This window comes from Mya arenaria, chromosome 6 (genome assembly GCF_026914265.1).
Source record: "Mya arenaria isolate MELC-2E11 chromosome 6, ASM2691426v1".
NCBI classification, from domain to species: domain Eukaryota; kingdom Metazoa; phylum Mollusca; class Bivalvia; order Myida; family Myidae; genus Mya; species Mya arenaria.
The window spans coordinates 30,153,089-30,166,919 of record NC_069127.1 but is presented as its reverse complement, the minus strand read 5'-3'; the positions used below and the strand labels follow the sequence as shown (position 1 = coordinate 30,166,919).

Genomic DNA, 13,831 nt, shown 5'->3' with positions numbered 1-13,831 from the left:
GATCCAATGACCGAGTCAATTCCTACCTTGTAACAGCCCACTCCACCTGAGCCACAACACAAGAGCACGTTCATGTATAGAGAGCATTTATGTGAATATTAAGTGAATAAGTATTCGAAATCAAATGCCTTGAACATTAATATAAAACACCATGTAAATTTCTGTTGTTTTTAGAAATTTCTCTTATGTCAAAACTTTACGATTTTGAGACGGCATGGTGTCAGCCATTGAGGTCGTATTATAAGTCAGTTAGATGAATCCCCTCACTCCGCCCATTCTTATTTATTAAAGCTGCCTTCTCACAACTTATTTATTTACGCAAAAAAAATGCGCTTTCTTAGACAAAAAATAAAAAAGTAAAACTGGTTTTTCTGTGAGCGTACAGCTTTAAGAGATATTTTTTCTCCCGCCTCAGATAAGAAGATCTAATAATTAACCATGCTAGATATTCTTATCTTGCCCACGGGCGAAGATAAAATGCCCGTATGGAACTCCTTTTTTAATGATCACAACATTGTAATTACCTCCCTTGTTGAAGACTGTCGTCAGTAGCATCAAGGAAATCTTGTCTTATGGTAATATTTAGAACGCTAATTAATTATTTTTCGCCTCAAATGTCACCATAAAATAGTTGTCAAGCACCATTCAAGAAATAATGCTTCATTTTCCTTAGAACAATTTAAAAAGACCGATTTGACTATTAACATTAACAGGATCATCGCGCGCATATCCATGACAACCACGTGCTATCGCATACCCATACGCAATTATTTTCACTAAGCACAAAAGAGTTCCAGCAAAAAAGTACATTTTTACTTAATTTTGCTTAACTGAGGTGGGAGAAAAAGCATCTACCATAGCCGCTCGTGTAAGATAGGTTCATCCCGACCCTACGCTCGGGTCGGAATGAACCTATCTTACACTCTCGGCCATGGAAGATACTTATAATGTCACCTAAATGTTACATCATTTATCTTCTCGTTACCACTAATATACCATATATATATATCCAATGAAAGAATAAGCTTGATGACTTTGAACCTATCTTGTCAAAGTCAAAAGTTGTTCATCAACAAAGCTCGGGTGTATGTCGATTTTGTATATATCAGCAAAACGTTTTTTTCATCCATGTCCATGTCTGGTCAGTTTCTGCGTTCAGCTTTTCATTATATGTTTGGGATTTATGTATGCATTTTTTAAACAGAGCGTTTGTGTTCGGTGTACTGTTTAAATTCGTTTCGTCCTTGTCGGTTGTACATGTTTTTAATGTAAAGTAGCCAATTTTGCCTTCGACATGGTTTATAACGTGGCGCTGGATGCACCTTTTAGAAAGCGTTTGCATGTGTGATTCTAAAGTACAACTCATATAATCAATGGCGTCCGTTGAGCTGAGTTTTTTATCTAACAAGTGTTTTAAAAGCATGTTCCTCAGCACTCACTGGGTGTACTGATTTATACCATAACTGTTTTCAAGTTATTCTGCGTGGGTCAAAAGGACAACATACTTGTCGGCCTTGACGTGTTAAGTAAATGGTGATGGGTTTCTTTCTGTTTTTAGGGGTGGGGTCTACTTGGATGCTATTACGGATACATGTTGTTTAACCCATCTTGCTATCGGTATTTACATCACTCAGTAATTTGTTATTAATGCAACCTTCAGGCCATTATGCACTTATCACTATATATACGGTTGTCCGGTTAGCGCAGTGGTTAGCATACTCGCATCTCACCTAGGCAACCTGGATTCGATTTCCGGCTTGGGAGTATTTTTGGTTTGTGTTCACAAGCCAGACAAATGGGTTTCTTCCGGGTACTCCGGTTTCCTTGACAACACAAGACCGCACACTCGCGTAAAATCGGGCCAACGAGAGTGATTAATATAATGTTGAAATGACCTGTTTTACAACTGATGTAAAATATAGTAGGTTTATATATATATACTTGAACCGCTATCTTGAGATCAATATAAATCTTTTCTTAAGCCTCTCAAAGTCAAAACGAATAAAAAAAACATTTTTTACATGAATAGGTTCCATTAGACGATTCTCTCTCGATTGTAAACGATGGTGCACCACTCAGAGAGATAATTCGCATCAAAAAATGACATTCTAGTGAGGAGCTATAGTCAGCACTAACGACAACTCCGTGGTACTTTTCATCAGTTGGTCCTAAATCTACGATTTCCTTCAGGTACTCCAATCCTAAAGAAAGTGGAATTGTTTACAGAAAGTATTCAAACGAATAATTTTGCTGCTTAACATTAAACAAGAGGGCCAAGATGGCCCTATATCGCTCACCTCAGTAAAACTATAAAGCTAAAAACTTGTTGATAATTAAAGGGCAAAAACAGGGAGTTGGCTTCTCTGGTGTATGAAAGTGTTACCTCGAGAGTGTTAACAAGGTACTCTGGACTCTGTAACTTGTTTTTGACCCCAGATGCCCCATATTCAAACTTCAGCTTGAAATCATCGAAACAACCTTTCTAACAAATTTCCAGGATATTTGGGCTGAAAATGTTACATTTAGAGTGTCAGCAAGGTATTTACATATTTGGGTTCTGTGACCTAGTTTTTGACCCAAGATGACCCATATTCGAACTTGAGCTAGAAATCATCAAAACAACCCTTCTGACAAATTTCCAAGATATTTCGCTGAAATGATTACCTCTAGAGTGTTAACAAGGTATTTCCATATTTGGGCTCGGTGACCTAGTTTTTGACCCCAGATGACCCATATTCGAACTTGAGCTAGAAATTATTGAATCAACCTTTCTGACAAATTTCTAGGATATCTGGGCTGAAAATGTTACCTCTAACTGTTAACAAGGTATTTCAATAGTTGGGCACTGTGACCTAGTTTTTGACCCCAGATGACCCATATTCAAAATTGAGCTAGCAATCATCAAACCAACTCTTCTGACAAATGTCCAGGATATTTGGGCTGAAAATGTTACCTCGAGAGTGTTAACAAGCTATTTCCATAATTGGGCTCTGTGACCTAGTTTTTGATCCCAGATGACCCATGATCGAACTTGACCTAGAAGTCATCAAAACAACCTTTCTGACAAATGTCCAGGATATTTGGGCTGAAAATGTTACCTCGAGAGTGCTAACAAGGTATTTCCATATTTGGGCTCTGTGACCTAGTTCTTGACCCCAGATGACCCATATTTGAACTCGTCCGAGTAAGTACTGGGACAAACATCCTGACCAAGTTTCGTGACAATTGAGGCAAAAAATGTGATCCCTAGAGTGTTAACAAACTAAGTGTGGACGGACGACGGACGACGGACAATCATCGATCCTAAAAGCTCACCCTCAGCCTACGGCTAAGGTGAGCTAAACAGATCAAATTCAGTTTTAAATATTTAAATTTAATTTAATTTAAAGTTGAGCAAATATATGTTATGATTTTCAATGAGATTTATTTAAATGTTGTTTACATTCAAACACTAAAAAGCTGCAAAAATAAATATAAAAAAAACACAACAAAAGTACTACCCATCCAAAATTCGGAATTTATGTCCCCAAAGCCCTTTTCGTACTCTGCAAGGTTTCTGTTGAAATATTGACTGCTCGTGACGCGGCGTTGAAATACCTGAAATTAGAAGTAGTTATAAGGTTGAGACATAACACCGAGCATCGCATGCCAACGTCCTTAATGACTTTCGTTCATTGTCTTCATGTATTAACGAATATAATCGTTACATAACTTATTTTCTCGCGATACAGAAATGGCCTCCGGACTCATAAATTGGAAATATGAATGAATGCACGGATTGGGTATAGCCTTTGGTACATCGAAGAATTTTTATCGTTATAACTTAGTCTAATAAAATACTATTAGCACTTAACTACATTATTTCCATTGACGTAAAAACTATTCAACGGTCTAATCATAGCAAAAAATACTAGGTGCTCATAACTTACGGTCCAGCCTCCCGAATCGTGCGTAATGTCACAGAGAACTCGCACAAACTAGGTTCTTTAACACTTACGGTCCGTTCTCCCGAATCGTGCGTCATGTCACAGAGGACTCGCACAGACTAGGTACTTAAACACTTACTTAGACTAGGTACTTAAACACTTACGGTCCAGCCTCCCGAATCGTGCGTAATGTCACAGAGAACTCGCACAAACTAAGTACTTAAACACTTACGGTCCAATCTCCCGAATCGTGCGTCATGTCACAGAGGGCTCGCACAGAGTAGGTACTTAAACACTAACTTAGACTAGGTACTTAAACACTTACGGTCCAGCCTCCGGAATCGTGCGTCATGTCAAAGAGGACTCGCACAGACTAGCTACTCTAACACTTACGGTCCAGCCTCCCGAATCGTGCGTCATGTCAAAGAGAACTCGCAAAGACTAGGTACTTAAACACTTACAGTACAGCTTTCCGAATCGTACGTCATGTCACAGACGACTCACACAGACTAGGTACTTAAACACTTATGATCCAGCCTCCCGAATCACTTACGGTCCAGCCTTCCGAATTGTGCGTCATGTCACTGAGGACTCACACAGACTAAGTACTTAAACAATTACGGTCCAGCCTCCCGAATTGGGCGTCATGTCATAGGGGACTCACGCAAACTAGGTACTTAAACACTTACGGTCCAGCCTCCCGAATCGTGCGTCATGTCACAGAGGACTCACACAGACTAGGGACTTAAATAAGTACGGTCCAGCATCCCGAATCGTGCGTCATGTCACAGAGGACTCTCACAGAGTAGGTACTTAAACACTAACGGTCCAGCCTCGCGAATCGTGCGTCATGTCACAGAGAACTCACACAGACTAGGTACTTAAACACTAACGGTCCAGCCTCCCGAATTGTGCGTCATGTCACAGTGGACTCGCACAGACTAGGTACTCTAACAAGTACGGTCCAGCCTCCCGAATCGTGCGTCATGTCACAGAGGACTCGCACAGACTAGGTACTCTAACATGTACGGTCCAGCCTCCCGAATCGTGCGTCATGTCACAGAGGACTCGCACAGACTAAGTACTTACACACTTACGGTCCAGCCTTCCGAATCGTACGTCATGTCACAGGGGACTCACACAGAATAAGTACCCTAACACTTATGGTCCAGCCTCCCGAATCGTGCATCATGTCACAGAGGACTCACACAGACTAGGTACTCTAACACTTACGATCCAGACTTCCGAATCGCGCGTCATGTCGCAGAGGACTCACACTGACTAGGTACTTAAACACTTACGGTCCAGCCTCCCGAATCGTACGTCATGTCACAGAAGACTTGCAGCATGGTGCGTGACCTTGGCAACATAATTGTGTACACACCGTCACCTCGGTTCGAGAACAGATTGGGGCGATTGATTATGTCTTTACAGTCCATAGGCAACGGTCCTGTAATTACAGACTGGAATTAAGGCATTGATTTTTTATCATTATTCGACGAAGTGTTACCGAGTCTATCCCCCCGTGTTTTTATCAATTTTGCAGACAACAGCCATACTTGCCCAAAGGTTGCATTATCAGTCAGAGGTTAGGAAAAGTGTTAATAAGTCTGTATACATATGTGTAACTGCTTGACAAACTCATTAGTATTAGCAAAAGGGTGAAGGTACATTCGATACCATTTTTATTTTTGTATATCGAGGGTGAAAGCGAAAAGGTTCTATCTGCTTCTTTATTTAATGTCACTTAGAACCTTTTCGCTTTCACCCCTCGATATGATTATATCACAAACTTGGCTGATACTACCACCTATGGACTAGCCAAGTTTTGCATATTATAAATATCAGTTATCTCGAGTAGTCCATATAGTATATATATTATTGGGTAAGATAGCTTGCTAATAATTTAGCGATTAAAGTCTAGACATTTCAGCAAAATTTAAATTTTAAACACGTGTTACCCATATCACACGTCTTCCCAGAATAGCCTGATAGACAGTGGCATTCAAAGTCCCCATTCGAACTGGTGCACGTGCCTCGCTGACAGGGATTGGATGAGCAGGGATCAGCAACTGAAGTGAACGTAACATCTTTAAAAAAGAGGAAAAACCTTCCACCTCATTATACAGCTTGGTGATGTGTTGGAAAAACCACACGTCGTTTTCAACGTTTTAAGAGTTATCGAGCCAATAGAACAGTTTTCAGTTGATATCAAATATGTATTACTCGAAACGGACGAGCTACCATTATACAGTGACAGTTGATAAAAGAAATCACTAGGTTAAGATCTATATCCTGTATGAGGTCACACCAAATTAATATTCTGTTCTACCGATTTTCAGGGGAAAGAATGGTGCGAACAAGCGAACAAATATTTAAAATATTTCTTTCGATTTCAAAGATAAAACGAAGAGGCCTAATGCGATCTTTAAAAAACGCATTCTAACGACGAGTGAAAAGTTGTATAAATTATTTACCTTCACATGTTTGAGTCAAACACATTTTGCAGGTTTTGTAAGCATTATATCATTCTTCATACATGTACAGCATGGAGTCAATTTTACAGCGCGTTTGAAATTGAAAGAACACTTATTTCTGTGTTGTTGAATGTCACACCATTATAGTTAATACATTGTTACACATTCAAAGAAGTTGTCATAAGGGAAGTATAAATGCTAGTACACCAGCAGACTACGGGAAAGACACAGGGCACGAAGACATGTAATCTGAACATTATTACAACACCGAATAAACTACTTCTATAGCATGCCACTTGTTAACACTTGTTAATTGAGTGGTCGAAAACTAATGATGATTACACGGCATTTTACCTCAGCAGTCAGTAGTAGTCCATACAAAGTTCAAGTTTCAAGATTCAACACATTTATCAAGTAATTTGAAAACAAACGTATTTCTCTCGGCTGATGTCGAACATGTCAGCTCGTACATTAAGCGACAGGGCTCCTTGACAGACAGTGAAACACAAAGTGGCCAACTGAAACGGTCATTTAAGAGGGGTTGGCTCTCAAAATTCCTAGGACTTGAATATAGAATTTCCGAAGATGCTGACTACTGCGTACACTGTGTAGTGTTTCCGTGAGCAAACAAACGACGTGGTCAGTTAGCATCTGAACCATTCCGGAATTGGATACTGGCATTGGAAGTGTTCACCGGGCATTTCACAGACGCTAAAAGAAACCAGAAAGATGGAGGAAATGTGCATCAGGCACAACAGCTGAACTGTTTACAGCCTCTATGTCGAACAAAACGACAGTCGCCAAGCATGTGGATACCACCCTGAAGGCTAGAGAAGAGGAAAAAGTTGAAGTGCTACAGCATACAGTCTGTAGCTAAGACAGTGTTATTTTTGTGCACTCCATAGTATCGCATTGCGTGGAATTCGTGATGATTCTAAGTACATAAATGAGGCTGTCAGCAACTGCGGAAACTTTCAGGCTCTATTGGAATTTAGAGCTGGAGCTAGAGATTCGGTATTGAAGGAACATTTTGCTACTGCTCATAAGAATCATACTACAAAAATGATATATGCAAAATACTCGATGCATATGAAAATAAAATATATGCACACCTAATGAAAGAGGTATACATGTATACTTTGCAAAGAAAAGCCAAGGCATAAAGCTGCTATTGAAGCAAAGCAATGGTTGCATATTAATATATCTGTTGTAATCTAGCACCACTTTTTGTTTTTTTTGTATTTTGAAATATATTTAATTAAATATGTGTAAGTTTTACAGGAGCTTTTTCGCACACGTTGGGTAGAGAGAGAAGATGCGCTGGAGATTTTCAGCGATTTTCTCCCAGATATTGTTGAAGCGATGTCCCAGGATTATGTCTGGTGAGAAGAGGGCCACTACATCCACAGTGATATTTGGGTTCCTCTTTGCAGTCACCTCGTTCCAGTTCATCTGCATACTGGTTGTGGTCACACGATGCCTCAGCTATATCAAGCCTCTAACAGTTTCCTTGCATGGTTAGTATCATAATTAAATAGCAAAATTACTAAATAGGCTTTTGGAACGAAGAAATCAGTCCCAGCGCATTTGGAATATATCCGTTATCAGAGGTACATATAATAAAGAACATAACAACAGTGTTTTCAGTCAACGCAAACACACAAAATTGATAAAGACGTCACTTACAAAAGCAATAACTGTCGAGTACTGGTTGAAAACAATAAAATATTAATAGATATTAAACGATAGATCATACAATAATAGAAAGATTTTAAAGTGTTCAATTAAATCCAACTATGAAAATGTTTATGATGTTTCAGGCAGGGAAGTTGATGTTGACAAGGCTATGTCCGATGTCAAGGTTGTCACCGACACCCTTCAGGACGTACGCTCTCCACATCGACGACTACCGCAGGAATTGCGCAGACACAGGGGGTTGAACCTTCAAAGCCCAGAACATATGGACGCTAAACCAAGATGGCAAATGCGGAGGCATCCACACCAGAGGAATGATACCGGAAAAACCTCACTGCTGATTTCATTGACACTCTGCTACTGCAAATGAGCGAACGATTTGGTAACTTCAGAGGAAAGCTGCCATGGGCCTTACCCTGATGCACAAACATATGTGTGCCAATCCGGCAAATGCTGCTGACTTGAACTGGTTCCAGGAAGACATGCATTCACCACAGTCTCTGGGTTCAGAACTGCATAGCTGGCAACAGAAGTGGAAAAATGTGGAATTTTCTACTGAAACTCTACAAAAAAGTCTGAAAATGTACCCCAACATCCACACAGTGCAGACAGTTTGCAATGTGTTTCCAGTAACCTCCTGTGAATGTGAAAGAAGTGTAAGTGCACTGACTTTAGTGAAGTCATAATTGAGGGCCACATGGGGCAAGATAAATTTCCTCAATATGCCTCTTGAGTATTCACAGAGATGGTAAGATCGACATTGCCAAGGTAATGGCACTGTTTGCAAAGAAGAACCCTAGGGGAATTGCTCTACCAAGTGCTCTATTGGACAGTGTTCAAACCATGCAAAAATATGCAGGGTCATCAGCCCTTTTATTATTAACTGCAAGTGTGGCAGAGTGTAGTGTCATGACAATGTCCTATTCCGAATTGGTGAAATTGCGCCTCAAGTAATTGACTTCCGTTTCCACAGGATGGTGAAATTTGCCGGTTCATTTGAAGATTTACCTCTTCAAAACAGCGTATCTATTTTTTTACAAATAGACATTAATAATTTTGATCAAAATAGTGAAATTATATTTTAACATCTATTTTGATGACTTTTCAAAAATATACTACGAACAAAATAGTCAGTTTCGACAAATTTCAAGGGGCGGGCGCAAAAAAGTTATTGTTTGCATTTCGGAAAAATGATAAGGTAAACCCGACGCACAACTTATCAGTTTGTTCTTGCGTTATATGTTTTTACCAGCTGTAATATAGAGATAGAGACCTTGTATTTCCAACGAAACAATATTCTTTAATTTTACAAGGGAAAATTACTCTCACATTTCAAAGGACATTACTGTGACTTCACTATCATTTAAAGGGGCTTTATGTTTATGGCCAAAACTTTTTCCCGGCAATGCACTGGAAAGCACTTCTATTGTATTGATTTTACTCTTTGATACCGTTATTGCAGAAAATCAATAAAATAAAAGTACTGACTGTAATTGGAACCCACGCCTATACCGTAAAGAACAAATAGAAAATGCCATTAAACCGCTCGCACAGAAGGACTCCTAAACGATGGTTAATTTACCCTTGTTGGTGTTTTGTTAAATCGCGTTACTAACGCTATTCAAAACCGTTCACTTTAAAGACAATATTTGAGCATATTTCAACATTTTTTAAGGGTTCCACCCGTCAGTATCTAAGTTTTTACAAACTTATTTTTCATTAAAAGTGCATTTTACAAAATATGAGCGAGTGCCTATACCATCATGAATTTCATAATTATTTTATTTCAACTATCAAAACTAAAGGTCAATTTCCAAAGCATTTAATTTTAAATGTACTTGTATAAGTATGTCAACTCGGGTACCAATACGTCTATAGTAAAATATCGACGTGATAAGTGAATGATAAAATGCTCATACCTGGTGTTGTCACTTGACCGCATGATAGCTGGTTACACAGGGTTGTGTTACAACATCGCATAGAACAAGGCATGTCTGGAATAAAGCGCGGGACACTAACAAATGTATATTTATCTACATTAACCTTTGTGATTCAATCGGGAGAAATGATAACAGATGTTGATTTATCTAGCAGCCATACAAGCAAATTTAGATAATGCTGATTTTTAATTACCTCTTTTTCTACCCAGTATTCCCTGCGTTAAGGCGGCAACTTTAGCTTCACAGTCCTGTATTAAAGTAGGTCAAGTAAGACTTGTAATTTGCTGTTGTTGGTAAACCAAATGCATCTAAGGGTAACAACCAAATTACAGATTTTATTTAACAGGGGTAAAGCTAAAAGGAAATACAACCAAACTATGTGTTAAATAACAACAAGGGGAAATGCATCAAGGAGTTCCAACAAAATTGCATATATATATATATATATATATATATATATATATATATATATACATAACAAGGGAATGCTAAAGAGAAAAACATCCACACAACGTGTGTTAAAATATAACAGGAAATGTGCCAGGGAGTTACAACATAATTGCATGTGTTATATAACAGGGAGGGGGAGTTACAACATAATTGCATGTGTTATGGAACAGGGGAAAATGCGCCAGGAATTTACAAAATAATTACATGTGTTATGGAACAGGGGAAAATGCGCCAGGAATTTACAAAATAATTACATGTGTTATGGAACAGGGGAAAATGCGCCAGAAATTTACAAAATAATTACATGTGTTATGGAACAGGGGAAAATGCGCCAGAAATTTACAAAATAATTACACGTGTTATGGAACAGGGGAAAATGCGCCAGGAATTTACAAAATAATTACATGTGTTATGGAACAGGGGAAAATGCGCCAGGAATTTACAAAATAATTACACGTGTTATGGGACAGGGGAAAATGCGCCAGGAATTTACAAAATAATTACACGTGTTATGGAACAGGGGAAAATGCGCCAGAAATTTACAAAATAATTACACGTGTTATGGAACAGGGGAAAATGCGCCAGGAATTTACAAAATAATTACACGTGTTATGGAACAGGGGGAAATACGCCAGAAATTTACAAAATAATAACATGTGTTATGGAACAGGGGAAAATGCGCCAGGAATTTACAAAATAAATACATGTGTTATGGAACAGGGGAAAATGCGGCAGGAATTTACAAAATAATTACATGTGTTATGGAACAGGGGAAAATGCGCCAGGAATTTACAAAATAATTTCATGTGTTATGGAACAGGGGAAAATGCGCCAGGAATTTACAAAATAATTACATGTGTTATGGAACAGGGGAAAATGCGCCAGAAATTTACAAAACAATTACATATGTTATGGAGCAGGGGGAAATGCGCCAGGGATTTACAAAATAATTACATGTCTTATGGAATAAGGGGGAAAATGCGCCAGGGAGTAAAACATTTTTTACATGATTGTAACATTGCAAGATGTCGCTCAGGCACAATAGGTATTTATGCTAATTATATATATTTAAATGTTCCCTCTAAGGGGATGTTTGTTTTTAGGGGGCAAGTGAAGGGTTAAGGTGCTAACTTTGTATTTTTCATTTGGTTCAGTCTCTATATGCCTATAGGGGTATTTAGAATCGCAGCTAAGTCAATTAATGTGTTCATGTAATTTATGATTGCATTTTGGTCACAATATCTATAATGATTGGTAGTAGCACATCATTACTACTGACGTTCACCAGTTAGGCATGGGTGTGAGGACTGCGAAAACACTCTGTTCCATACACATGTAGGAATGTTTATGTCATTTGGTGTGATGTTGGTGGTGGTGGTAGTGGTGGTGGTAGTGGTGGTGGTGGTGTGTAAGCTTCTTTATATTCGCACTTGGGCCTTGCCCATTCGGCGAGTGCTCCGTTAAGATTGTTAGTCATTTTAGGTTTTTGGAGCATAGTGCACAGACAAAATGTAGCCCTGGTTAGAGCTTCCCTGATTCTTTTACGTGCACCAGTGTAAAGCACTGTCACACGGGACCCCATTTAACGTCCCTCCCGAAAGACGATCGGGATTTATAGTGATGCGACGGGAATCGAACCTTCGACCCCTTGATTGATAGTCAAGTGTGTTACCACTAGACCACTGATCCGCCTCATTTGGTGCAAACTTTATTGCTTTTATGAGTTCCATGTACATGAATATATCCCAATGACCCCGTGTTTACGGTCCGTGTTAAAGACAAAATACATACATGGTTAAGGTTTGACGTATATTTAACAGTGAACCTAAGTGTGGGTATACTTCGTGATAAATTAAGTCACAAATGCTACATCGGAATGCGCCTGTTTGCTAAGAATAATGATTTAAAACAAAGTTAACTTTTCTTTTCCTTCACCATTTGAAATGAAACAAGATCTATACCGCTTAAAGAGCCGCGCCTTCGTTTAATGATGGGGTGATCAGTTTTCTCAAACACTTCGTTAAACCTGTTTCCAAAATAATGTTTTGACAGTGCCGTTTATTCGAAATGGTTTGTCAAAGTGTTTTTAGAAATTAAATCCTGAATCAAACTGTAGTAAAAGACCGAAGGATGGGCTATGTAAGCGGCGTATACTGTGTCATGTTCAATTAACGTGGTGAATAAAAAGTGAAGTTATTTATGCTTTAAGCATTTATGACGTAATCCATCACTTGGTATACACACACTGCTAAGACGACTACTGGTGTGTTTTTTTCGTTGTCTTATTGGGGACATTTCGAGGAGTTACAAAATATACGAAGACTGCAATAAGTAAGCTGACTTACCGCATGCACGGCACAGGACGACTCGAAGTGATATGTATGGGTTGCAATGGAGATTTTGGGGACAAGTTGGCAAACCTAAAAATCGTAATATACGCCTTTAATTCAAATCGTGTAACCTCAATTGTCGAGCAACGGAACATTTCGTGTGTTTTACAATGTTTAAGCACTTGTGTTTCTTTAATGTTAGGTACCGGATTTAAGCAGACTATAATCTACACGAGCAATAATGCAGTTGAGGATAGCTCCAATTGTAACGGATTTATATTGCTCTGCATGCCATGTGAATACAACCAGGATTACTTATGTTTATGCATTCTTCCTTCTATGAGATAAACCTATTGCCGGCAGCTAGTTTTGATACTTTGCTATGAAGCTCATGGAGGTTGCTTCTCATAAACAATTAAAACGTCCGAGTACCTGTCCAGCCGGGCAGTGTTGTATGTCCGTGCAGGAATCCTTTGTGGTATGATTTGAGCAGGAGTAACAGGTGGGACCACCACTAACCGAAATGTCTAAAAGATGAAAAAGTAATTAAATCTCATTAAACATGTTCATTAACTTTATTGGCATTGTTTAATGGATTTACTGCCATATACAAACATTGTATTGCCCACGTGAAATCGATGCATCGTCATAAATGCAATGGCAAATGGATAACAAATCAGTCCGGATGTAGACCCACATCCTTCGCGGGATCGAACAGCTTTAAAAACTTCTGTAATACAGTATTCATGTATATGCCAGATTTAAAAGAGTTTGTTTCTGACAAAAAAAGACGTTTTCAAAACTGTTATGGAATTCCGTCTAAATGGATTACATTTATTTGAGCAGTTTTAAAAAATAATTTTCGTACTTTTAAGTAAACATTCTTTTTGCGTTAGGCCTACCTTGGTCAAAGATAGATTTACGATAAGCAGTTTAAAGAAGTTTTTGCTTAGACCAATGAACTATGAACGTCGACAACAGGCTTTGACAAGAGTGCAGCTTGTGCACTGAAG

General features: G+C 38.7%; 1 long non-coding RNA gene and 1 pseudogene across 1 annotated transcript; one reads left to right on the top strand and one right to left on the bottom strand.

Moving 5' to 3' along the window:
- Positions 1 to 7,181: 7,181 nt before the first annotated feature.
- On the top strand, positions 7,182 to 8,468 carry LOC128237694 (uncharacterized; annotated as a pseudogene).
- Positions 8,469 to 10,231: 1,763 nt separating this feature from the next.
- LOC128236957 (uncharacterized) lies at positions 10,232 to 13,322 on the bottom strand. Its single transcript, XR_008261468.1, has 3 exons — positions 13,251 to 13,322; positions 12,834 to 12,908; positions 10,232 to 10,286 (listed from the first exon to the last, which is right to left on the bottom strand). It is a non-coding gene; the product is annotated as an uncharacterized LOC128236957 (long non-coding RNA).
- Positions 13,323 to 13,831: the final 509 nt, after the last annotated feature.